General features: G+C 46.5%; 1 protein-coding gene across 5 annotated transcripts in view; it reads left to right on the forward strand.

Annotated features, from left to right (window-relative positions):
• LOC126513159 (Krueppel-like factor 17) overlaps window positions 1-26,604 on the forward strand; it is a 60,314-nt gene that overhangs the window by 21,874 nt on the left and 11,836 nt on the right. The window contains exons 2-3 of one of the 5 annotated variants that reach the window (XR_007595251.1): window positions 16,532-16,659; window positions 18,185-21,236. The gene's annotated coding sequence lies outside the window, so the exon portion shown is untranslated. Of the gene's footprint in view, window positions 1-9,439; window positions 9,863-10,618; window positions 12,320-16,531; window positions 16,660-18,184; window positions 21,237-26,604 lie in introns of those variants that run through there. The other 4 variants (XR_007595252.1, XM_050161366.1, XM_050161367.1 and 1 more) reach the window with 4 other exon arrangements.

Below are 26,604 nucleotides of genomic sequence, written 5' to 3' on the forward strand. Positions count from 1 at the left end.
GATGGAAAAGAAACCATTAGACTTCAAGTTTGTATGGTTTGACCGTCTAACAGAACTTGGTATTCTTGTTGTTGAAAGTGGCATCATGACTGTCCTGTGACTAACTGTTCTGTTGTTTCGTTTTCAACCTGTGCAAACAGAACCTAAATGCATCTTGACAGGAGAGATAAAAGACTCCCCACCATGGAAAGACCCCAATATTGTCTTGCCTTGTAAAAGATTGCCTTTATCCATCAGGTCCACAGTTTGGACAAAAGAAGGGGGACAGATGGCCGTTACTCAGATGGATGGAGGATACTTGGGATGGCCTAATCTAACTGCTAGTTTCAATGTAATAGCACAGACTTCAGCTTAATCAAATATTTTTAAATGTAATGGAAATTACAAGTGTGTTAAAATAAGAAGGGAAAGGGAAGATTCATTAATAATTTCAATAAATTTAACATATCCAGAGTAACCCTGTCTGTAACTAATAATTTGGAATGGAAACTCTGGGTCCATCTAGCACTAAAAAGTCAAGGAGAAAGCTCCTTCCATCTCAGAGGAGATCTTCTATTCCTGGACCCTTAAAAAAAATTGTATGGAGGCCGGGCGGTGGTGGCGCATGCCTTTAATCCCAGCACTAAGGAGGCAGAGGCAGGAGGATCTCTGTGAGTTCAAGGCCAGCCTGGTCTACAAAGAGAGAGAGAGAGAGAGAGAGAGAGAGAGAGAGAGAGAGAGAGAGAGAGAGAGAGAGAGAGAGAGAGAGAGAGAGAGAGAGAGAGAGAGAGAGAGAGAGAGAGAGAGTTAGAGCTAGTTCCAGGACAGCTAGGGCTACACAGAGAAACCCTGTCTCAAAAAAACTAAAACAAAACAAAAGAAAAGAAATGAAGAAACAAAGATACAGAAGATTACACACAATTGATTACAGTGAACAAAGTTTGAGAACTGGTACCACTAGTCCACAGTGGTGCACCCCAGATGGGGTGAGCTAGCAAGTGGCAATAACTGGCAGAGGCCAAGAGAGAGCCTGCTAGAATGCTGGGATTGTTCCAGTCTGGATCCAGGTGATGGCTACACAGAGATGAATGTACCTACAATTGTTTTATATGTTTCATTGTATTTAAATTATGCCCTAATAAAATGTTAAAAAAATCATACAGCTGCCAGTTGTTCAGAGTGACGTACATCACTGACAGCTGCCGTTACCCGGACCGATGTTAGATCTTTGTTCACGTCAGGTACAGCCCTGTCTTTTTCCGATGTTTACTTGACATTGCGGTGTCGGCATGGAAATACCATTGCTCTGGTTTCCTTTTTGTTGCTGAGATAAAAACACTCTCACTGAAAGCAACTTAGAAGAGGAAAGAGTTTATTTGGCTTACACTTCCAGGTCACAGTCCATCCCCGGAGGAAGTCAGGGCAGAAATTCAAAAGGGAACTTGAAGCAGAAACCAGGGAGGAGGGTTGTCTGCAAGCTCAACCACTCTGAAGATCATGCGATAGCTTCCTGATGCAGCCCAGGACCACCTGCCTAGGAATGGTGTCACCCGCAGTGGGCTGGGTATTGTATCAGTAATCAAGAGAGTTCCTGGGCTGGAGAGTTGCTCAGCGGTTAAGAGCACTGACTGCTCTTCCAGACTGAGTTCAATTCCCAGCACCCACATGGCAGCGTTCCAGGGGACCTGACACTCATGGCAAATCACCAATGCACATAAAGTAAATAAACAGATAAATAAAAAAAGAAACTATCTGAATAGTGAACATTTGAATAAAAAACCCATTTTTTTTTTTTAAAAGACAGCCCCCAAAAGTCCCCACAAGCCAATCTGAGCCATTTTGTTTTGTTTTGTTTTGTTTTGTTTTGGAGACAGGGTTTCTCTGTGGTTTTAGAGCCTGTCCTGGAACTAGCTCTGTAGACCAGGCTGGTCTCGAACTCACAGAGATAATCTGAGCCATTTTGATCTAGGAAATTCCTCAGCCAAGGCTTCTCTCTTAGATGATTTTAAGCTGTGTCAAGTTGACAATTAAAGCTAATTAGGACAACAGTTGAAGATCAGGTTTGAGCCAGGCAATGGTGGCGCATGCCTTTAATCCCAGCACTTGGGAGGCAGAGGCAGGCGGATCTCTGTGAGTTCGAGACCAGCCTGGTCTACAAGAGCTAGTTCCAGGACAGGCTCCAAACCCACAGAGAAACCCTGTCTCAAAACAAAACAAAACAAAACAAAAAGATCAGGTTTGAGTCCCAGCATCCACCTGGTGGCTAGCGACTGTCTATAACTCCTTCTGGCCTCCATAGTCCCTGCACACTTGTGGTGCACAGACGTAGATGTAGGTAAGACACATATATAAAATAAAAATAAATAGACCTCAAAAGTTAAAAAAAATTAAACCAAAAATTTTATAGAACCAAAGATCTTATATGCTGATTAGTGTTAACCCACTGGCAATAACCACAACGGTGTGTATATAAATATAAATAGATATGGCTAGATAGCCCCACAGCTGTAAAGAAACACTGACGAAGAGGGAAACTGACGACTGTACCTAACAGTTGGTCATTGATCACTTTGCTCTCAAAAACAGAAATAATTAACTAGAAGTAGGGGTGTACATCTTTAATCCCAGCGCTCAGGAGGCAGAGGCAGGAGGATTTCTATGAATCTGGTCTGCATTAGAGAGAACCTGTTTTTAAAAACAATAGTTTAGCCAGGCGGTGGTGGTGCATGCCTTTATTCCCAGCACTCAGGAGACAGAGGCAGGTGGATTTCTGTTAGTTAGAGACCAGTCTGGTTTGCACAGCAAGCTCCAGGACAGCCAAGGCTACACAGAGAAACCCTGTCTCAAAAAACCAAAAAAAAAAAAAATATATATATATATATACATATTTTAAAAAGCAAATGAGGGCCTGGAAGATGGTTTACCAGGTGAGGGTGTTTGCTATCAACCTGAGCGAGGGATTCACAGGGCAGAATGAGAGGACTGACTGCCACAAGTTGTTCTTGGATGTATACATCACACACACCTACCACACCACACAAAATGAAATAAAAATCCCACACAGACCAAGTACCAGGCCAGCCAGGGCTACAGAGAGACCTTGTCTCAAAATAAAATCAAATAATAAAAATAAAGCCTGATGGGTGTGGTGGCATTCATCTCTAACCCCTGTGCTTCTATAGTTGGAAGATAAGCCAGAAGAATCTTCTGGAAGCTCACAGCTTGGTTAGCCTGGAGCATGCACCTCAGCAGACACTGCCAGAGACTCAAACAGAAGGCAGAACCATCTAGAAGGCTCAGCTGGTAAGGTACTTGCTGCCAGGCCTGACGACTCGAGTTTTATTTTTAGGGCTCACATGGTGTGAGCAAAGTTGTTCTCTGGCCTCCACATAGTCACCTGCACACACACACACACACACACATATGAAAATATACACACAGACACAGTAATGAAATAAAAAGAGTTATGTTGGGGTGAGAGAGATCGCTCAGTGGCTATCGAGTACGGGGCAGGCTCAGTTCTTGGCACAGCATCTACCCGGCAAGTCATACCTGTCTGTGACTCTCGTTTAAGGAGATGCAACATTCTTCTGATCCGAGGGCACTGTCTGCACATGGTACATTTATAATCACACAGACAAACACCATACAAACAATTAAAAAAAAAAAAAGACTTATGTCGATTTGCTGAAATCCACACAGCTTTGAGATTGACTTGCCTGGGCATCAGGGAATGAGAAAAAACACACACATACAGAAAAGCTGGGATTGGGTGGTCCTGCTGAGACCCTGAGAGGCACCAGCAGGGGGAGGGGAGACTCAGTCCCTTTATTATACCCAGCCAAAGGAGGAGATGGGTTAGCAAATCTTGGTAGGGGTCTCTGTAGGGGCTGCCAGTACTTTTTGCATATACTGTTCTTGGCTAAGGACCACCCATTGATTAACTTCCCTACTCCTACCCAACCTGAGGAAAGCCTTGCCATGCCCATGAGCCTGAGGCGCCTTTGACATGGCGATGCACGGGGCATTTCCTCCCCACGCTGATTATAACCATCAAACAGAAAGCAGCGTATCTTAAAAATTGCCCCGGGGGCTGGAGAAATGACTGAGTGGCTAAGAGCACTGACTGCGCTTCCAGAGGACCCAGGTTCTGTTCTCGGCACCCACACGATAAATCACACCTGGTTCTGACTCCAATCCCGGGGATCTGAAGCCTTCTTCTGGTCTCCAAGGGCATTGCATAGACACGGTACACAGACGTACATAAAAGCAAACACTAATACTCGTGAAATAGAAATAAATAAAACCTAAAAAATAATAAAATGGTAAAATTTCCCCAGGTGTCAATCCTTCAAAGCAACCATTCTCAGCCAGAAATCTTATTCTCATTCTAGGTATTTTCTATACAAATCTATTTTCCATATAAGGATAGTTAAGTTTTTATGAAGTACCTCGTGAAGCGGCGTCTGGCAGGCAGTGCATCGCGGTTGACTAGCAGACTTGGTATTTTCTTGACATCTGCTGCTCCATCTGTGACTTGGCCTGAGCCCTTAGAAGGCTCCGTAGCCAAAAGTCTTCTTCAGTCTTATTTCTGACATCTTAGTCACTAAAGAGCGTGTTTAATGCTTCAGAGCGAAGTGTTAGTACAGTGCTTATTTCAAATCTGCTAATTGCATGTACAAAAGCAACGGGGAAGGATTTTCAAATGTGGATTCAATCGTATTTTTTTGAGATAGTTGTCATGTAGCCTCGGTTGTTCAGGCCAAGGATGACCCTGAATCCCTCCCCATCCTTCCTCCAGTTCCCAAGCTCTGGGATTAGAGACTTGTCCCAGCCTTCAAATACTTAAGAATAAAAGTAGACAAAAATTTACCACATTTTTTTCTTTGTGCTGGAGAGGAATCAGGCACTTGAATATGCTTGACAAGTACTGAATACCAGCTACTAAACATGATTTATTATTACTATGTGTGTGTTCATGATATGTGTGTGATGGGTGTGCATATGAAGGTCAGAGGTCAGTCCCCTGGAACCGGTTCTTTCCTTCCACCTTGGGGCAAGTCCTGGGTATTGAACTCAAGTTACCGGAGAAAGTGTGTTAGCAAGGTCTCTTAAAGGAGAACTTTAATGTTGAGGATGGAGCTAGGTAGCGGAATGCTTTTCTAGCATGTACTGTGGCCGTGGGCTCAAGTCCCTAGGGTCAATTCCCAGCACTGCCAAAAGACAAAACAGTAGGGCCTGGAAATACTACTCACTGGTTTAGAACACTTGGGTTCCATTCTCCTCAGCACCCACAAGGTGGTTCACAATTATGTGTAACCCCAGTTCTAGGGATTGTGACAGGCAGCTACAGGGGAGCACATACATCCATTCACATAAAATAAAATAAGTAAATCTAGAAAAAAATTAAGCTAACAAAACCAAACCTGAGGGGCTGGAGAGATGGCTCAGGGGTTAAGAGCACTGGCTGCTCTTCCAGAGGTCCTGAGTTCAATTCCCAGCAACCACATGGTGGTTCCAAACCATCTGTAATAAGATCTGGCGCCCTCCTCTGGCGTGTGGGTATACATGGAGGCAGAAAGTTGTATACATAATAAATAAATATATCTTTAAAAAAAAAAACAAACCTGAGCCAGACGGTGGTGGCGCACACCTTTAATCCCAGCACTCGGGAGGCAGAGGCAGGTAGATCTCTGTGAGTTCGAGGCCAGCCTGGTCTACAAGAGCTAGTTCCAGGACAGGAACCAAAAGCTACAGAGCAACCCTGTCTTGAAAAATCAAAAAAAAAAAAAAAAAAAAAAAAGAAAAGAAAAAGAAAAGGGTAACTAATTCAGCAGAAAGTTGACAAAAGACAGTCTCAGAAGAAGAGCCGTGTCCAGTTGGCAAATGGATGAAAATGCTCAATGTTTTGGTTGGTTGGTTGGTTGGTTTTTTTGAGACAGGGTTTCTCTGTGGCTTTGGAGCCTGTTCTAGAACTAGTTTTTGTAGACCAGACTGGCTTCGAACTCACAGAGATCCGCCTGCCTTTGCCTCCTGAATGCTGGGATTAAAGGTGTGCGCCACAGTGCCTAGCTGAGAAACCCTGCCTTGAAAAACCAAAGAAAAAAAGTTTGCTTTATGTGTGGATCACATGGTGAATCCCAGAATTCAGGAGGTAGAGGCACCGCAAGTCCCTAAGAGTTCAAGGTCAGCCTGGTTTACTTAGCAGTTTTAGAGACCCTGTCTCAAAAACCAACCAACCAAATCCCCCCAAATCAAAAAGAACACTACATGTTACAATCCTGGGCCTGGGGAGACAGCTCTAAAGTGCTCCCTGCACAAGCATGAGCATGAGGAACTGGGTTAAGATCCCCAGCAACCATGTTTCAGGGGCACATATCTATAACCCCAGTGCTAGGGTACATGCAGACACACACATGAACATGCAAACACACGTGAACATGCAGACACACATATGAACATGCAGACACACACATGAACATGCAAACACACATGAACATAAGGAGAAGGCACGAGTGCTGGCAGCTCAGCACCTGGGAATGCAGGAATTTTAATCAGGAAGGGTCCTCTCTTCAGAGGAGGGAACGAATACCTGTTTTCCCGCCCAGGAGGCTAGAAGTGGGTGTTGTTTACTGCCTGGTGACCTTTGCTATCTGTAGAGCCAGAGCCCACCCAAATTCCCTAGCATATTCATCCCAAACTCTCCCTCCCTAGACCTTTATCTTTAGCTTTGTTTCTGAGTCCTCAGAGCCTGTGGTTAGGGCAGATATCACAAGTGCAGCCTGCTGAGGTCTGTGCTATCTCGGAGGCCACACCAGATCCCAGGCCCTTGGGCTAGAGAACCCATCTTCATAGTTGAGGTCACATTCTCTATACAAATGAGTTTGGAGTAGTCACACCTTAATCTTTGTAGTGGCGTGTGTAATTGAGATCATTGTTACCAGGAAACTTTTTTCAAGAATTATATTGTACTTAAATATGTCTAAAATAAACTGGCCTGGTGTCAGACTCCAGAAGTCTAAACCAGCACCAACTAAATTGGGCTGAACTGAGTTTTTCTTTTTGGGGGGTTTGTTTTGTTTTTGAGTCAGGGTTTCTCTGTGTATCCCTGGTTGTTCTGGAACTAGCTCTTGTAGACCAGGCTGACTCACAAAGATCTACCTACCTTTGTCTCCTGAGTGCTGGGATTAAAGGTGTGTGCCACCATCACCCAGCTGATCATTTCACTACCATTTATGATGCTTATAGGGACCCCCGCAAACATACACACATGTGAATATGTATATATATATATATACACACACACACACAGACACACACACAGAGTTATCCTCTAGTCCAAACATACTTCTCCATCCACTGAACATCCTCTCTCCATTGCCTTCCTTCCCAGGCTCTGGTAATAACTACTCTCACCTTTGAAATCAACTTCAGCTTCCACATATAAGTGAGAACACATAGTGTTTTTCTTTTTAGACTAATTTATTGCATTAATAATATCCCATAATCCCACCCAAGTTCCTATAAAATGCCAGAACAGCATTCCTTTGTATCAAAACAGTATCCCATTATGTATGTAACACACACCTTCTTTATCCATTCATAAGCTGGGGGACACTTAGGTTGAGTCTGTATGTTACTGTAACAAACATGGGGGTGCAGACATCTTCAGTGCACAGCTTGCAATGCCTTTATATAAATACCCCCCAGTAGGGCTGCTGGATCAAGTGGTAGCTCTGTCTATGAAGAAGCTCCATCTTGTTTTCTGTCATGGCTGTGCGATTTATACATCTCCACCAGCAGAGCAGAATCCCTCTTTCCATGTCCTTGCCGGTGTGTGATAATCTTTTGCCTTTTTGTTTGGTTTGATTTTTGATTTCTTGCGATAGGGTCTGATTATATAGCCCTGACTGTCCTGAAACTTGCTTTATAGACCAGAAATGAAATGAATGAAATTTATGCCCTAGTAATGCTGAAGCATGCATGTGCAGCCTGTATATGGCGGTTCTGTTGAACTTGTCTATATTGGGTTTCATGGTCTAAGTTGATGAGGCTGACTGACTGAGCTTCTTCCTCAAGAAGACACCAGATCTCATTACAGATGGTTGTCAGCCACCATGTGGTTGCTGGGAATTGAACTCAGGGCCTTTGAAAGAGCAGGCAGTGCTCTTAACCACTGTGGCCTCGGAACTCATAGAGATCCACCCGCCTCTGCCCCTTGAGTATTGGGATCAAAGGCATGCGCCACCACTGCCTGGTTGTAATTCATCCTTTGTTAATGGAAATTTAGGTTGAGTCCTCATTTTAGCTACAGCTGAGAAACCCAGCTCACTCACCTAGAACTTATTATGTGAACCTGCCTGACGTCATTATAGCCATCCCTAATACCTCTTCTAAGTGCTGGGGTTACAGGCATGGACCACCACACCAGGCTTACAGTTTATTTAATTTTATTTTGAGATAGGGTCTTATATAGCCCTGACTGTCCTCGGAGTTTCCTTGAGGTTGGCCTTGAACTCCTGTTATTCCTGCTTCTCCCTCCAGAGTGTTGGGGCATGCTCCACTGTCGGGCTGTGTCATTGGAGGCCCCTTATGTCACTGCATTCTGGCTGTGACAGTGCAGCTCCTGGGCACAGCCCTCTACTGACTGTGTGAGTCGGGACAGCAGCCTGCCTACCTACCAGCGCTCCTGTTACTTAGGTAGAAGGAATCGAGGCTTCCCTCTCAGCAGCCTCTTTTTTCCTGCCCTCCCCTTTGGCCTTGATCTCACTCTCCTAGAGTGCGTGGTTCACTCAGCGATGGGTAGATTTTCCTAAACTGCCTCACTATGGGGTGGAACATTCCGTCCTCACAAGAGGACACACCACGAAGTTTTAATCTCTGCTCTGTTGGCAAAGTTTTCCAAGGTCAGAATCCGGGCTTTGACAATTGTTTACTTCAGAGAGGCACCAAAACGAGGTCACAGACTTCCACTTTCCACTCAAACTTTTTGGGAAACAATCCACTATCCACTGGAATGGCTCAGTGGGTAAAGGTGCCTGTAGCCATACCTGCAGACCTAAGTCCTATCCCTGGAACCACATGGTGGAAGGGGAGAGCTCACTCTGCAAGCTGTTCTCAGACCTCCGCATGTGCGCCATGGTGCACACATACAACACATACACTCACTCACACACACACTCACACACATACAACACACACTCACAACATACACACTCACATACAGCACACACACACCATGGTGCACACATACAACAACACACACTCACAACACACACACGCATACAGCACACACTCACATATAGCAACACACTCACACACATACAACACATACACTCACACGTACACTCACACACACATACAACACACACACACCATGGTGCGCACATATAACACACACTCACAGCACACACACCCACACATACAACATACACTCACCTACAACACACCCTCACATACAGCATACACACATTTACAAGGAATGAAATGTCTTAGGCTCACTGTTGGGGGCCTATGAAACATGAGATGGAAGGGTAGACTCCGATGAGGTCTTCTTTCTGGGTCCCATGAAGACATCACATGGTGAGGGCGCCCGGGCCTGTAAGCCATGGAGGTGACTAAGCCCATCCTTTACCAGGAGCCTACACCTGTGGTAACTAACACACGAAGAGCCGGGGCCCATTCAGGAGGGTGGGACCATTCACTGCGCCCACCTTCGTCCTTGCCTGTGCTTCCTTCAGTCATTTCCTCCTCCCTAGGTTCAGCCCTCCTCCTTCAGGAACTTTTATCTCAGTGATAACTTCCAAAGTCAAAACCAGTCACTTCGACTCCTGACTCCTGAAACTAAGAGGCTGAAGCAGGCCTGGTCTCACAGCCACCATCAGTAAGTAGGGACATTTGGTTAGCTGGGAGTGAAGGAACTTAGCAAGGACAAGAACTTTTCCAGAGAGGAGGCCTGGGGAGAGGAGGCTCAGTGGGATCCCTTACCTCAGGGGATGCTGAGGGAAAGAGTCTATGGTTTCTCCTAGCTGTGTGTGTGGAGGAGGGCAGCCATCTCATGACCTGGTCAAGGAGCCACACTGCAACCTCAAAGGTGCCAGCTGCCTGGCCAGCCTCTGCTCTGCTCTTTGGTCCCTTCCTGCTTCAGCCAATGTCTGCTCTTTTTTCCAGTTCTTTTTTCTTCTCTCCCCCCCCCCCTTCTTCTTCTTCTTGAGACTGTGTTTCTCTGTGTAACTCTGGCAGTCGTGGAACTAACTCTGTAGACCAGGCCAGCCTTGAACTCACAGATCTCTGCCTGTTTCTCTGTGTAACTCTGGCAGTCCTAGAACTCACTCTGTAGACCAGGCCAGCCTTGAACTCACAGATCTCTGCCTGCCTCTGTCTCCTGATGCTGGGTTTAAAGGCATGCTCCACCACCTCCTGGTCTGTTACACTGCCCCCCCCCCACTTCATTCCCCAGTGTTTCTCCCACAGTGGGTGCTGTGGCTCCTGGCTGTCTCTGGCTTAGAGTAGGTGAGAGGCAACTGCAGGGCTCCACAGCCTCCTGGGCTCTGGATTCCCTGATCTGTACTTCTTTTTTTTTTTTTTAATATTTATTTATTTATTTATTTATTTATTTATTTATTTATTTATTTATTTATTATGTATACAATATTCTGTCTGTATGTCTGCAGGCCAGAAGAGGGCACCAGATGTCATTACAGATGGTTGTGAGCCACCATGTGGTTGCCGGGAATTGAACTCAGGACCTTTGGAAAAGCAGGCAATGCTCTTAGCCACTGAGCCATCTCTCCAGCCCTGATCTGTACTTCTTTCTTGAACCTCTCAATCTCAGTTGCCTACTCTGTGTATTTAAAGTCTCCATTAATTAAAAGAAAAAAAAAAATAGCCAGGCAGTGGTGGCACATGCCTTTAATCCCAGCACTTGGGAGACAGAGGCAGGCGGATTTCTGAGTTTGAGGAGGCCTGATCTACAGAGTGAGTTCCAGGACAGGCTCCATAGCTACGGAGAAACCCTGTCTTGAAAAACCAAAGAAAAAAGTTTGCTTTGTGTGTGGATCACATGGTGAATCCCAGAATTCAGGAGGCAGAGGCACGCAGGTCCCTATGAGTTCAAGGTCAGCCTGGTTTACTTAGCAGTTTTAGAGACCCTGTCTCCAAAACCAATCAAACAAACAACCAAACAAACAAACAACCCAAAAAAATCCCCCAAAATCAAAAAAAAACTAAAGACAGAAAAAATTCTCCCCAGTCTCAGTTCATCAACTTTCGGCCTCGTGTTCTTTCTTCTCTCTCTTTCTCCCCTGGCAAGAGCAGGTTTGTGTGAGGCTAAGGGGGGCCCTTGGGGATATATTTGTGGAGATATTGACTAGATGTTTAGTTAGAGGGGCCTAGAGCAGAGCTGGCAGATAGAGTGCCCGCTTGGCCTGCGTGAAGCTCCAGCACCACCTAAGCTGTGTGTGGCAGTGCCAAGTGGAGTCCGAGTTAGGAGGATCAGCTATGTAGCCAGTTCAAAGTCAGCCCAGGCTTCCTGAGACCTACTCTTGGTGGGGAAGAATCCAGGTGGCGTGTAAAGGTATTCTCAGCACTGGAGGGAGAGGCAAGGTAAGTGTTGCCGGAAGCTTTGGGTGAGCCAGTTTAGACATTGTACGACCTTATGTCTAAACAAAGACAGGGTGGCGGGGGAGAGAAATCGAGGAATTGGGGGAGGGAGTGGCTGAGTCAGCAGTGGGAAGGTGAAGTTCAAGACCACAGAATTGGGCGCCAGCCCCGAGGAAGTAAACGCAAACAGAACAAAGGAGAGCCAAGGAGTCAGAGAGAGGCGCCCAAGCCGGGAAGGACAGCCCTGCAGGAAGGGATTGAGGAAAGGTAGGTAGCGTTGGGTGGGCTGGAGACTGACCATAGTCACAGTCACTCAGGAGGCTAATGTGACAGGATCCTTGGGGCTGAGGCATTCGCTCCAGCCCGGGCAACAGAGCCAAGAGGAACAGGTGTTTGAGGGCGGAGGGGGGTGAACAACTGTGCCAAAGGTCAAGTGAACTGAGATCTAAGCATTTACTTGATCAGTGACTCATTTATTTGGGTTTCTCTGTGTAACAGCCCTAGATGTCCTGGAACTTGCTCTGTAGACCAGGTTGGACTGGAACTCACGGAGTTGGCCTGCCACTCTCTTCTGAGTGCCTGGTTTAAAGGCGTGTGCTACCTCTCCATCCTAGGACATGATCTGGAACCCCGGAATGGCTAGCTCAATGGGACGGCGGTGGGAAGCAACAGATATTTGGTTGTCACTTTTCTGGACACTGAGCAGAGATTCTTTCGACTTCTGCTCTGGACTGATTTGGTCAGTTTCTGTGGCAATCTGATAAAAGGCTCAGGGCTTTGGGTGGTCTGGTTCAGGCTTTCTAAGCCCTGTGGACACCAGCCTCAAAGGCACGCTGCTCACCTGCTGGGAGAGTCTGGTCAGGTCCTTCTGCTAGGCTTGCAGTTTGGACAGCATGGAGTTCTGCAAAAGTGGGGTGCATGCCTTACTTAGTGCTTCTCCCACCTCTGCCATCTTCCAGTTGCTTTTTGCTCCTCTTTGGTCCCTTCCACCCACTGCAGCCATCTGGGCACCCTTAGTAGGTCTTCGTGGAGATTTTGTGCAGTTTCTGGAAATGGAGGTGGCAGAGATGGCCATGATGCAGGCTGCTGAGACGCTGGACCGGGGCCCACTTCCAGCATGGTGGCCCACCACCCAGCCACAAAGCCATGAACCAGGACTGCAGTACCTCTGCCACTCAGAAGGGAGCTTTATTTGAAAAGAGGAAGGTCAGTGATGCTGCTGACAGGTGCTCTCAGGAAATGGCCTCTAGACTGTCCAACTAAGCACAGAGGAGCATTTGGAGTTAGCGGGGTAGAGTGTTTTCCAAGGAGTTTTACAAGAGAAAGGTGCAGTAAGATGGGTGATAGCTGGAGGGAGAGTTAGTATTCCAAGAAGGCCGTGTGTGTGCCCGTGCATGTGTGTGTGTGGGGGAGAGGTCAGAGGACAACTTTCTGGAGTTGGTTCTCTTCTTCCAGTGTGTGAGTTCCCGGATCAAACAGTCTTGGAGCCTTTACCCACCGAGCCAGCTCATTACCCCTCCACCTTATTTTTTTTTTTTATAAATATTTATTTATTTATTTATTTATTTATTTATTTATTTATTATGTTTACAATATTTTGTTCGCGTGTATGTCTACAGGCTAGAAGAGGGCACCAGACATCATTACAGATGGTTGTGAGCCACCATGTGGTTGCTGGGAATTGAACTCAGGACCTTTGGAAGAGCAGGCAATGCTCTTAACCACTGAGCCATCTCTCCAGCCCTCCACCTTATTTTTTGACACTAAGTCTCTCACTGAACCTGGAACTCCCTGTGGCTAGACTGGGTTGCCAACAAGAATTGGGGACCCTCCTGTCCCTGCCTTTCCAGAGCTGGGGTTGCAGCTGCACGCCTGGCTCTGCACTGATGCTGCGTCTTTGGATTCAGGTCCTCATGCATTTTTAGCAGGCATTTTGCCAACTGAACCGTCCGTCTCCTGCTCCCATGAGAAGCTTTCTTTTTAGGACAAAAGGCAATAGGTGAGGTGGCTCAACAATTAAGGCGCTTGCCGCCAACGCCAAGTCTGACAATTTTGAGTTTGATCCTTGGCACTGACAAGAAAGGAAGGAGAGAACTGACCCCAGCACGTTGTCCTTTGACCTCCACTTGAGGGCATGAATGTCCCCTAAATGAATAAATGGATAAATAAATAAGTGTTATCAAAAAGTTTAAGAAGCCGGGCAGTGGTGGTGCACGCCTTTAATCCCAGCACTCAGAAGTTACAGGCAGGCAGATCTCTGTGAGTTCAAGGCCAGCTTGGTCCTTAAAGAAAACGCACTCATAGCTGGGTGGTGGTGGTGCACACCTTTGATTCCAGTACTTGGGAGGCAGAGACAGGCAGATTTCTGAGTTCGAGGCCAGCCTGGTCTACAGAGTGGGTCCTAGGACAGCTAGGGCTACACAATTTGTTGCGTGACACTGAAGACACATTTTACTAAACTCAGGGAAGTCAGGATACTTCATCCCAAAGATAATATCAATGTCTCAGACTTGGAGCCCCTAGTCCCAAAGCTGGTGGCAATGGCAAGTTTCATAAAACATATTTCACACAAAAAAAATGGCTTCCTGAAAATTTCTGAAATAAGTTTTACTAATCTTGGCTAAATGTGCCTTTAGTGACATTCAACAAATTGAAATTGAAATTCTCTAAACATCGTGTGTGTGTGTGTGTGTATGTGTGTGTGTGAACACGTGCCAAGAGCAGCGGGTGGGAGTCTGGTCTCTCCTTCCATTGTGCAGGTCCTGGGATTAGACTCAGCTCATCAGCATGACTACAGATATTTTTCCCTCTGCGCTACCTTGCTAGCCATATATTAGCTTTGAAAATCTACTCCGTATGTGGAGAAACTCTGTATTGCGGGGCACTGAAGACTGCTCGGACATAGACTTAAGCCAATAGAAAGTCTTTATTAGCTGGCCGCTGGCCACACTGGGTGTTTGGGGTCCCAGTGTAGCCCCAGCCTTTCTCAGGGTGAGCTTTTAAGCACAAAACCATGTACTGGGTTGACATGCTTTAGTTAACAAGAACAGTTGGCCAGAAGCAGAAGCACAGAAGCCAAAAAGCAAGGCTAGTACATTCAGAGACTTCCCCAGAACTATGGACTTTGATGGATTAGGCCTTTGTTTTAGTTTTGGCTGGTGGTGCTGTCTACATGCTGATTTTTTACAGCCTGAATGGTTCTTCCACCATGGAGTCAGTTGTGTTAAGGTCTCAGAGACTCTGGAAGTCTGAGGCCAGATAAGGCAGTTGGATCCCTAGAACCGGAGTCACAGACTGCTGTGAGCTGCCGTGTGGGTACTAAGACTGAACCAGGTCCTCTGGAAAAACAGCCAGTGCTCTTGTTTTGTTTTTGTTTGTTTGCTTTATGAGACAGGGTTTCTCTGTGTAGTCCTGGCTGTCCTGGAACTCATTCTGTAGACCAGGCTGGCCTCGAACTCACAGGGCTCTTTCTGCCTGTAACTTCTGAGTGCTGGGATCAAAGGTGTGTGCCACCACCGTAGGCGCAGCCCGTGCTCCTCACTGACAAGCCATCTCTCCAGCCCGAATTGTCCCAATTTATAACAAAGCTTGGTGTCTGCTGAGGGCTATCCTTCTACCATTTTTATTTCTTTCACACTATGTTGGCAGCTGGGCATGGTGGCACACACCCGTAACCCCTAGAACTTAGGAAGCCAAGGCAAAGATGGCCTTGAGTTCTAGGCCAGCTTGGGCTACCTAGTCAGACCTTATCTAGTAAGAGACAAAGAAGAGAAAAGCAAAATGAAACAAAAACAAAATATGTATTGGAATTTTTTCTTTTGTTATATGTCGTGGTGTGGCCTCACACACGTCAGATAACAACTCTACTACTGAGCTGCAGCCCAAAAATGCTGGGCTTTTATCAAGACCTCTCTCTCTCTCTCTCTCTCTCTCTCTGAGTGTGTGTGTGTGTGTGTGTGTGTGTGTGTGTGTGTTGCCACAGGGCATGTGTACAGGTCAAAGGACAGTTTTGTTGAGTTCATTCACCCCTTCCACTGGTACCTGGGTTTTGGGCATTGAACTTTGGTCAACAGGGTTCTGGGCCAAGTGCTTTACCTACAGACCCATCTCACTGGCACTGGCTCGGACGCATTTCTAACGGGTTTATAGTTTATGAGGAAATCTTAAGCCATCAACCTTCAGTCCCCATTGCCCCTTGTCCTATGATGTGTGCCTGTGTCAAGACACATCAGGTCAAGACACGTCAGGTGTTTTGCTCCATTACTCTACACCTTTTTTTTTTTTTTTTTTTTTTTCGAGACAGGGTTTCTCCGTAGCTTTTGGTTCCTGTCCTGGAACTAGCTCTTGTAGTCCAGGCTGGCCTCGAACTCACAGAGATCTGCCTGCCTCTGCCTCCCGAGTGCTGGGATTAAAGGTGTGTGCCACCACCACCCGGCGTTTTTTTTTTTTTTTTTAAGATTTAATTTATGTATAGTGTTCTATACTGTATGTTTGTCTGCAGGCCAGAAGAGGGCACCAGATCTCATTGTATATGCTTGTGAGCCACCATGTGGTTGCTGGGAATTAAACTCAGAACCTCTGGAAGAGCAGCCAGTGCTCCTAACCTCTGAACCATCTCTCCAGTACCCTCCACCTTATTTTTGAAGCAGAACCTCAACCTGAAAGTGGCACTCATCAATTTGGTTAGACTGTAGACTGGCTGGTCAGTGACCCCCAGGATGCCCATCTTCCCTCACTACCCCCCCCCATTACACCCAGCTTCTCACATGGCTAATGGAGACCTGTGGTCAGCTTCTCAGACTTGTACAGCAGGCTCTTCATTGGCTGGGTCATCTCTTCAGCTGCTCCTGCCTTCTTTGGGCTTTTATGGATTCAACTTGACATGAGTGCAGCCATCTTGGGTGATAACTGTCATGATCCCCAAGTAATTCTGGTTGTTTGTCCTGAATAGTTTTTCAGCAGATCATCACTGGACAACACCATTAGACTGGCAGATGCAGCTGACCCAGACCCTGGCTGGAGGAACGTGTTGGACTCTTTGGTATCTGCTTCAGGTAAACCGGGTACCTTCCAACGTAGGTAAGTTTACTTTCCTCCTGGCAGTATGTATGCTCCTCTGTCAGGTTCAGGTGGCGGGGATCCAACTGGTAACACCCTCTTCCCACCGCCACCACTGCAACCGTACTCTGTGTGGTTCCAGATCTGTCTGCCTCTTTCTTTGCTCTCACAGCCTGTAGGGGTCAGTTCTCACACACTAGGACCTGTACCAACTAACATTTCCTCCATGGTCACCTGCCTTCTACATGGAAACACCGATCTCAGCTTTTTTGGATACTTTTTTTTAAGGCTCTTAGACATTTTTTTTTAGTTTCTCATGGCCCTAATAAAGTATATGAATATTTATGTGTTTAAACTTAGTATCACTGTGTTTTTAAGCAGGGGGGCTGTTTGAAATATCTAGTTGAGGAGGCACACTGCTAGTGGCAGAAGTCTTTTTTATTTTTTGGCAGTAACTTCTAGAATATTATTCTATGTGACATCACCACCTTGTTCTAAAACGTTAGATACGTTTTCTTAATGGACCCGGCAGCATCATCCATTGGGAAAGTTAATGTCCAAAGCGTGCCGTTCCAGCTGATTCTCTGGGATTTTGTAATGTGGCTTAGGGGAGAGACTAGAAGTGGTGCACAGCCAGAATAATATCCCCATCATCACACAAGCCAGGCCAATTCCTTGGAGCCCAAAGCAAGCTCGTGCACCACAGATGAAATAAATCCCAATAAAAGATTACCAACAGCCTAATAGGGTAATTGAGCAGCCGAAGAGCGAAAGATTGAGACACAGTGATGTATTGAACTCAGGGAAATATCGCAAGGATTAACACGACATTCATTATAATTACATTGGCTATTGGTCACAGGAACTAATCCATTTGGAATGAAACATTAAAGCCCTTTAATGGCGGTGGCTGTTTGTGGAAAGAAGGGAGGCATTGGAAATGACGCTGGGGAGAGCAGCGTGCATGGGGTGGGCAGACGTGTGGGGCCGGGGGAAGGGGCAGGAGAGGGCGGTGGTCCTTCACCGGGAACAGTCAGAAACAATCTATTCGTGGCCTAGATTTAAAAGTCTTCCCAGAGGAGAGACACTGCTGTAGGGGGGAATCCATCCAGCAGGGCCACAACATTTCTTACGAACAGAAGGAGTAGCTTGCGGGAACTGTTGTTCCAGTCCTGATTTTTTGACTCACAAAAGACACACAGGACTGATCAGACAAAGGCCCCCTCAGCCATTTTGGATCTCTCTGAAATCTCTTAGCCAGCATTTTCTCTCCGGAGGAGCCCTTTTCAGTGTGGAATATGGCGTGTGCGCTGTGCCTTAGAAATGAGATCTCAAACCAGACGGGCACACTCACAGTGATACCAGTGGGAGAGCTGAGCTTGACATTTGTTCTTCTTGATGCACAGAGGGACCCACACACTTGCTGGACATGGGGGTGCATGCTTGTAACCCCAGCCCTGGGGAGGTGGAGACCGAGAGATCAAGAATTCAAGGTAGGGACTGGAGAAAAGAGTCGGTAGCTGAAAAGCCCTTGCTCTTTTGGCAGAGGAACCAACACCAAGTTCAGTTCCCAGCACCACGGATGGGCAGCTCAAAACCTCCTGAAATCCAGCTCCAGGGATCCGGATCCCTGACCCTGCCTCTGCAGGCACTTGCACCCACGCATTCTCCCCCACACACAGATATGTAAGTTATAAGTCAAAGCAAAATAATGATTGGTTTTTTTTCTTTCTGAGACAGGGTTTCCCTGTGCAGCCCTGGCTGTCATGAAACTCACTCTGTAAACCAGGCTGGCCTTGAAGTCTGAGGTCCACCTGAACAAAGTAATTAAGAGTTCAAGGTTATCCAGGTTATCCGTGGCTGCCTGAGAGGCTGCTCAAACCCAAAATAAGCCCAAATAAACACACAAATGAAACAAAGTTGCCAAAACCAGAGAGCGAAGTTTTTGATTAATGATAGCCTGATAAGGTTTCCTGTTGTAAACATTAATTATGAGCAATGATCAATTGAACATTTCTTCCCTTGCCAAGAAATGACCTAAATACTTACAAATATCTTTTGTGGTAGAAGTTGAGCTATTTATATTTATGGACAAGTTGACGTTGACGTTACCAATTGTTCATTTAATAAATGTTTATTGAACATTTACTATGCACCAGGCAATACTCTAGGTACCAGAGTTAAACATTAGCTAAAAAAGCAAAAATTCCTTCCCTCATGGAGTTCACATTCTTCTCCTTCGTCTTTTGAGACAGGGTTTCCCTGTGTAGCCCTGGCTGTCCAGGAACTCATTCTGTAGGCCACGCTGGCTGACACTATTTTTTTTTTAAAACATAAGGTTTCATTATTTAGCCCAGGCTGGCCTGGGACTTGTGTGTAGCCAGCATAGCCTCAGACCTGTGATCTTCCAGCCTTAGCACCCCAAGTTCTGGGATTCCAGGCTGGTGCCATCACACCCAGATTCTGATCTTTGTACCATTGTGTGATGTTCAAGTAATAATACTCAACTATTAAAGGAAAAAAATGATAAGAGAAGGTTTGGCTGTGGTAGCCCTGGCTGGAATTTGCCATCTTCCTGTCTCAGCTACTAGATAAGGACCTGACTTCAGTTCCTAGCACCCATGTAAAAGACAGGCATGGAGTTACATTTGTGATTCCCAGGAAGCAGAGACTGGAGGATTCCTGGGTTTTTTGGGCTAGCCAGTCTAGCCTAAATGTTGAGCTACTGTCCCACGAGAGATCCTGGCACAAAGAAAGTGGACAGCATCGCTAAGAATGATATCCAAGGTTGTCCTCTGGCCTCTACACACACACACACACACCAGCACGCATATAAACCCACATACATGCATTTAAAAAGCTATAATTATTGCATACTTGTGCTGAGGATTAAACCCAGAGCCTTCTGCATCCCACCCCTTAGCCCCAAACAGCATCTTTCTCCCCTAGACAGTGAACCTCAGTGGTGTTGGAGTTTGGGGAAACTGCAGGGGCGGCTGAGGCACGTAGCTGGAGAGGTGACTGAGGGCCTGTGTGCAGGTGCAGCCTGTGACAGGCACACGGGAAGGGAACGCTTCGGAAGGAAGTACTCTCCAGCGGCCTGTTAGTGAAGGAGGATGCAGCTCATCATTGGAGAGTCAGGGTGGAACACAGATGAGGGAGGAGAAGATACGGAATAATTAACTCTGAGAGGAGAGGAAATGGACTAGAAAAAATGTAGAGTCATTGCTAGGGAGTTAAGTGCCCGCTGAGGGAAGCACCATTAAAGTTTCGCCGCCAAGGGGGCAGCTTTCTGTAGCACTGACGGAGATGGGGCAGAACAGAGTTTCTGACACGGCCACAGTTGCGCACACGTCTGTAACCTGGCCTTCGGGAGATGGAGGCCGGAGAATCAGGACTCTAAAACCTGTGAGCTGGCACAGCAGGTAAAGGTGTTTCCTACTGAATCTGACAACGTGAACTCAGTCCCAGGGCACCCAGGATGGAAGGAGAGACCCGACTCCCCCAAACTGTCCTCTGACCTCCACACACATGTGCCACATGCATGCATAAAATAAGTCAACAAACATATAATAAAAATGTTAAGGCCATTCTTTGCTACAGAGTGAGTCTGAAGCTAGCCCAGGGTACGTAAGAGTCAGCCTCAGGATACAAAAACGGGCAGATAGACAGTTGGCTAGACAGATCTAGATGAACAGACAGACAGACAGACACATAGATGGAGGAGGCACTCAGAGGTCCTTGTGCTCACAGATAGCACCAGAGGGAACCTGGAATGTTCTTCAAGGGAAGGAATGCAGGCAGTACCGTTGTCTACCCAGAAGGTGGGGAGTGGACGCATTCTCTAGCCTGGTGACTTTCCACTCTCCGTGTGACTGGCAACCACACCAGACCTCCCCAGGACCCTTATCCTAAGTTTGCTTTTCTCAGCCAACTGTGTAGAACCCGTCTTTCTGCATGGTGTCACGCACACTCTGCAAGGAGTTTCCCTGTAGTAACGTTCAATCCTTACCTAGCTTTCTTTGTTCCTCAAGGAGATTCGTGCCTGCTTCGTCGTGCACGTGGGATTGAGTTCATTATCACCAGAAAAGGTTTCAGCAAACGGTGCTGTTCTGAACTATTCCTAAAGTAAACAAACTCCTTGGGGGTCGAACTCCCAACGTGTGAACCAACACTGGCTACTGAGCTGTGTTCAACCAACCTGCCTTTCTACGTGCCCGTGGGTCATTACTCTCCTGGCTGTGGTGGTCACAGAGACACCCCTTCCCCCACACCACCACCCAGATAGCTAGGAAGAAAGAATGGGGTTTCAGTTTTATCAAGCGAGGAATACACATTGAGCCCCTGTCATCCATGGCTGACGACGGTGGAGTCGTGGAGGGAATTGTCTGTCAGTTAAGGCCACTAGGCTGAAAACTGAAGAACGGGTGGATTGAGCGGCAGACATCCCTCCCCTCACAGTTTTGGAAACTGGAAATCAAGATCTAGTTACAGGCACGGGGTGGGGGATAGCTCAGGCAGTAATGAACACAAGCACGGAGACCTGAGTCTGACCCCCCCCCACGTACCCATGTAAAAAGCTGGGGGGGGGGTGGCCTGCCCGGTGGTAGACCCCAGCTCCTGGGAGGCCGAGTCTGAGGGCTCCCGGGGCTCACCGGCCAGCCAGCCTAGCTTAACTGGCGAGCCGCAGTCCCTTTCTCAGTACAGCAAAGTAGATCGTTCCCTGGTAATGACACGTTAGGTTGCTTGCTAGCCTACGCATGCATGTGCACACATATGTACTGCCCCAGACACAAAAGCACGCATGTACACAAAGCGGACTGAGGCTGAAGAAAGGCAATTCATGGTTTGTCTGGGCTGCGTAATGAGTTCAAGGCCAGCCTGGTAACCAGTGAGAGGCAGCCAGAGAAGTTGGAGGAGAGGTAAGAGGGGGCAGGGGCGGGTGTCCTCTTAGAGAAGTCCATACCCCTGTTTTCATGTATTTACCTCTGAACAACTCCTCTCTAAACCTTCAGGTTTAAGCTATATAAAAATGGCATTAGGGGCGGTGGTGGTGCATGCCTTTCATCCCAGCACTTGGGAGGCAGAGGCAGGCGGATCTCGTGTGAGTTAGAGTCCAACCTGGTCTACAAGGCCAAATGGGGTAAAGATGTTTCAGCCCCTAGGAACCACATAATGGAAGGAAAAAGCCAACTCCTGCAAGTTGTCCTTTGACCTCCATACTTACAAAATCAATAAACTATTTATTTATTTTTATTTATTTATTTAAAAGTGGGTGGGAGAGGGGGTTGGGTTTGTTTGGCAGCATATACCTATGTTCCCAGCACTTAGGAGCTGAGACACAAGGTGTGACAGGAACAGTATCAGGTTAGCTGGGTGTTAAGTTAAAAGGGGTGGTGGTGGCTGGTAATAAGTCAGCTGGTAGAGCGCTTGCCTAGGATGCCAGTGCCCTGGGTTCAACCCTCAGCACCACAGGAAGCCTGTCACAGTGACCCGCACCTATGCTCCCAGAATTCTCAAGGTGGAGGCAGGATGATCAGAAGTTCAAAGTCAGGGCTAGAGAGAAGGCTCAGCCATTAAGAGTGCGTGCTGATGGGGAGAGAGGACTCGGCAGTTAGGAGCAATGGGTGCTCTTCCAGAGGAACCCAGGGTCCATTCCCAGCACCCACATGGCAGCTAACAATTGGTTGCAATTTCAGTCCCAGGCAGAATCTTAGGCCTCTTCTGGCTGCTGCCGGTACTGCACACGTGCGATGCACAGACGAAGCATCCGTATACATAAGATAAAAACAAAAGTTAAATTTTTTTTTTATCAAGGAAGAGAGATGGCCATGGTAGCATATACCTTTATCCTAGCACTCAGGAGGCAGAGGCAGGCAAATCTCGGTTAGCTAAAAGCTACAGAGTTCTAGGTCAGTCAGAGCTATGTAGCAAGATCCTGCACAAAAAGCAAAGAAATTTAAAAAAGAGGGCTGCTCCTCCAGTGGACCCAAGTTTAGTTCCCAGCACCCATGTCACAAGGCTCATAACTGTAATTCCAGCTCTAAGAGGCTGACAGGCTCTTTTGACCTTGAAGGAGCCTGCATTTTCATGGCATACATTTGGATAAAAATTAAAATGAGGACCTGGGGAGATGGTTCAGTGGTTAAAAGCACTCATTGTTCTTGCAGAGGACACAGATTTGGTTTCCAAAATCCAGATGGCTCACAACCATCTGTAATTCCATTTCCAGGACTTCCAATGCCCTCTTCTGATCTCTGTAGGCACCAGGCATGCACATGGTGCACAGACATACATGTAGGCACCAGGCATGCACATGGTGCACAGATAAACATGTAGGCATCAGGCATGCACATGGTGCACAGATAAACATGTAGGCAAAATACGCACAATAAATACATCTTTAAAATGTTCAGTGTTATCTTTGGCTACATGGTAAATTTGAGACCAGTCTTGGCTACAAGAGACTCTGTTAGAGACACACACACACACATACAGAGAGAGAGAGAAAAACAGAGACAGAAGAGAGAGAGAGGAGAAGAAATAGATGAGGGCAAAGACAGGTTTCTACTGAGAAAAAATTGCATTGTTACCAAGTTCAAGTCACAGGCTGACTCTTCCAGAAGCAAGATCTGAGACAGAATTTGGAACTGGACATGCTGGGCATTTAGCTGGGATAAACATCTATAAAGGAAGGGGAGGGAGGCAGCCTGAGCTGACAATGGACTGGAACGCAAAGACCCCAGGACTCCTCGGTCCAGGGACTTCTGGAACAAACGCTGAAGGTGTTAAATCAGGCGTGGATCAGGAGGCCTCTGTCTCTCAACAGCACCCTGTATCAGATACTGGACTGTTGGGATGGATGACCAGGTACAGCGATCTGCAGATGAGAAGGGTCCTAAAATAACTGGAAGCTGAATGCCGTCTGCTTGGTGCACCCCTGCAGCAGGGCCACCATCTCTGCCTGCCACAGTGATGGGTGTTTACTCTGCATATACAAAGAACTCCAAGAAATCAATATGAACTTCTGTGTTACTGAGAATGATAATGACTGCCTAAATCTGAACCTTTTCACATTCCAAATATCAGTCCCAAACAAGGGTCAACAACTCATGCCCCGTGGACCAAGCACATGTTTTACAGATGTGGAGAGATGGCTGAGGGTGTAGCTCAGGGCTCAGAGAGTTTGCCTAGAATGTGCAATGACCCTGGATCGATGTCCGGCCCCACAAAAACAAAGGCAGAGAAAGATTTATGAGAACAATGTCGAGCTCACTTTTCTCTGAAGGTTTCACGGCTGCTTCTATGCTACAGTAAGGGACAAAAAAGCAACAGACATAGCCCGACTTGAAAACATACCGTCTTTACTGTGCGAGGGCTGGGGTACAAGGTCTCATTCTGCAGCCCCAGTTGGTCTGAAATTCACCAGATAGCCCAGACTGGCCCCCTGCCTCAACCACCCTTGTAGCACCAAACTAAACTACATAGTGAGAAGTTATGGTTAAAAAAAAAAAAAAGAATCTAGCTGCGTGTGGTGATGCACGTCTTTATTCTCAAAACTCTGGAGGCAGAGGCAGGTGGATCTTGGTCTACAGAGTGAGTTCCAGGACAGCCAGAGCTACAAAGAGCAACCCCCTCTTGAGCCAGTTTGAAAGAGGAAGCCAATTCTAATGAAAGGAATCTGGTAAGTCAGAGCAGCGCAGGCAGAGATCGAAAGGACCCGGAGAGGCTAGAGGGACAGCTCAGAGGTACAGAGCGCTTCCTGGCGTCCTGCTCTGAGGACCGGAGTTGGTCCCAGCATCCACTTGAGGTAGCTCACAAATGCCTATAACTGGATCTGATGGTCTCTTCTGATCTCCAGCAGCAACCACACACATGTGGTGTACATACCATACACAGAGGCAGACACACACATAAAAAATAATAAATCTAAGAAAAAGACCATGTCTTTAAAAAAAAAAAAAAGAGAGAATGTAGTGAGAGAAAGAAGACAGAGTAAAGCACTCGGGAGGCAGAGGCAGGCGGATCTCTGTGCATTCGAGGCCAGCCTGGTCTACAAGAGCTAGTTCCAGGACAGGCTCCAAAGCCACAGAGAAACCCTGTCTCGAAACCCCCTCCCCCCAAAAATGTTAACAATAGAAAGCAATCAAGCCTTTCAGCTGACAGTCAAAAGCTGCACTTTAAAATATGGACAGAAGGGGGCACCATTGAACTAAAAATCTTGGAAACTACCCTTATTCCAAAAGCTGCTGAAACCAAGAGCCGGCGCAGGCATGGGTCTAAGTCATCTGATGCCCACTGCTGAGAGGAGAAAGAGGGAACAAGCCCCCCCCCCAACCCAGAAGCTACCTCCACCTTGCTCACAAAGGAAAAATTCTTCTCTCCAACAGAGTCTCACTGGGTGTACAAATCACACTCAGATCACACTCAGAGCAGGCCCCCCCTGCCCAGCAGTAGACGGCCAACACAACAAATGTGGTATTTTTGGAGATTTTGTTTGTTTTATAATGATTGTCTTTGGTTCTTTTTTTTTTTTTTTTTTAAAAAAACAAACCTTTGTTTCTATATTATAGTTCCAAAGGTCTTGTGTTTTTATTGACTTTTTCTGTGAATGTATCTCTGTGCCTATATGTGGGTTTTTTTTTTTTTTGGTTATTTTTAAATTTTTTTTCTGTTTGTTGTGCTCTATTCAAGTTTGATTGCTTTTATTTTGTCTTGTTCATTTTTTCTTTTAGATACTTGTTTATTTTCTAATGATAGTAAGAAAGGGTGTGAATTTGGGTGGGTGGGGGAGTCGGGAGGATCTGGGAGGAGTTGGGGGAGGGGCTGCTATTAGAAATATGAAATATTGTATGGCCAGGTGTGGTGGCACACGCCTTTAATTCTAGCACAAATCCAATTTTGTCTTAAATGAAACCAAGAAGCTAAATTTCTAATACCTTTTTTTTGTTTGTTTGTTTTTTGTTTTTTCGAGACAGGGTTTCTCTGTAATTTTTGGAGCCTGTCCTGGAACTAGCTCTTGTAGACCAGGCTGGCCTCAAATTCACAGAGATCTGCTTGCCTTTGCCTCCTGAGTGCTGGGATTAAAGGCGTGCACCACCACTGCCTGGCAAATTTCTAATAATTTAAATGGGATAAACAAAGCAAAAACATTTCTTGTAGAAAGTGCTAGTAAAAAATAATTTTTGAGCCAGGCCTGGCAGGCAGATCTCTGTGAGTTCAAGGCCAGCCTGATCTAAAAGTGAGTTCCAGAACAGCCAAGCACAGGGAAACCCTGTCTCAGAAGAGAGACAGAGAGAGAGAGAGAGAGAGAGAGAGAGAATGTATGGGAAAAAATCTATTTTTAAAAATAGATAAAAAGTGGTGAAATAAGATTAAATTAAAACAAATTTTTTGTAAAACAAAACAGAAAATGAGACTCAAAATACCGCAGGCAATGCATATTTCCACAGCCACCACCCTGAAAACAGCCAAGGGTATGAAAGAGAAGCTGGGTATGGTGGGCACAGGAAATACCTGGACTTGGTGCCAGGCGGTGGTGGCGCACGCCTTTAATCCCAGCACTTGGGAGGCAGAGGCAGGCAGGAAAATCAAGAGTTCAAGGTCATCTCTAGCTCTACACAGATCCTTGAAGCCAGCCTGGGCTACTACTTGAGACCCTGCTGCAAAATCAAACAAAGCCTTTTGAAGCAGGGTTAGAGACACTTTCCAGAGATGACTGGAGATGACTTAGGGGGTTAGGAGAACATGTTCCTCTTCCTGAGGGACCTGAATTTGGTTAGCACCCACCCGCATGGTGGGAACCCTCTTCTGACCTCTGCCAGCACCAGGCACACGTAGGCAAAGCACTCATACACATAAAGTAAAAACAAACAAACCTCTAGAGAACCAGGCTGGTAGTACACTCTTTTAATCCCAGCACTCAGGAGACAGAGGCAGAGAGACCTCTGTGAGTTTGAAGCCAGT

The sequence above is a fragment of the Alexandromys fortis genome, unplaced genomic scaffold (assembly GCF_014885135.2).
Source record: "Alexandromys fortis isolate MF-2015 unplaced genomic scaffold, M_Fortis_MF-2015_v1.1 scaffold_122, whole genome shotgun sequence".
In the NCBI taxonomy this organism is placed as follows: domain Eukaryota; kingdom Metazoa; phylum Chordata; class Mammalia; order Rodentia; family Cricetidae; genus Alexandromys; species Alexandromys fortis.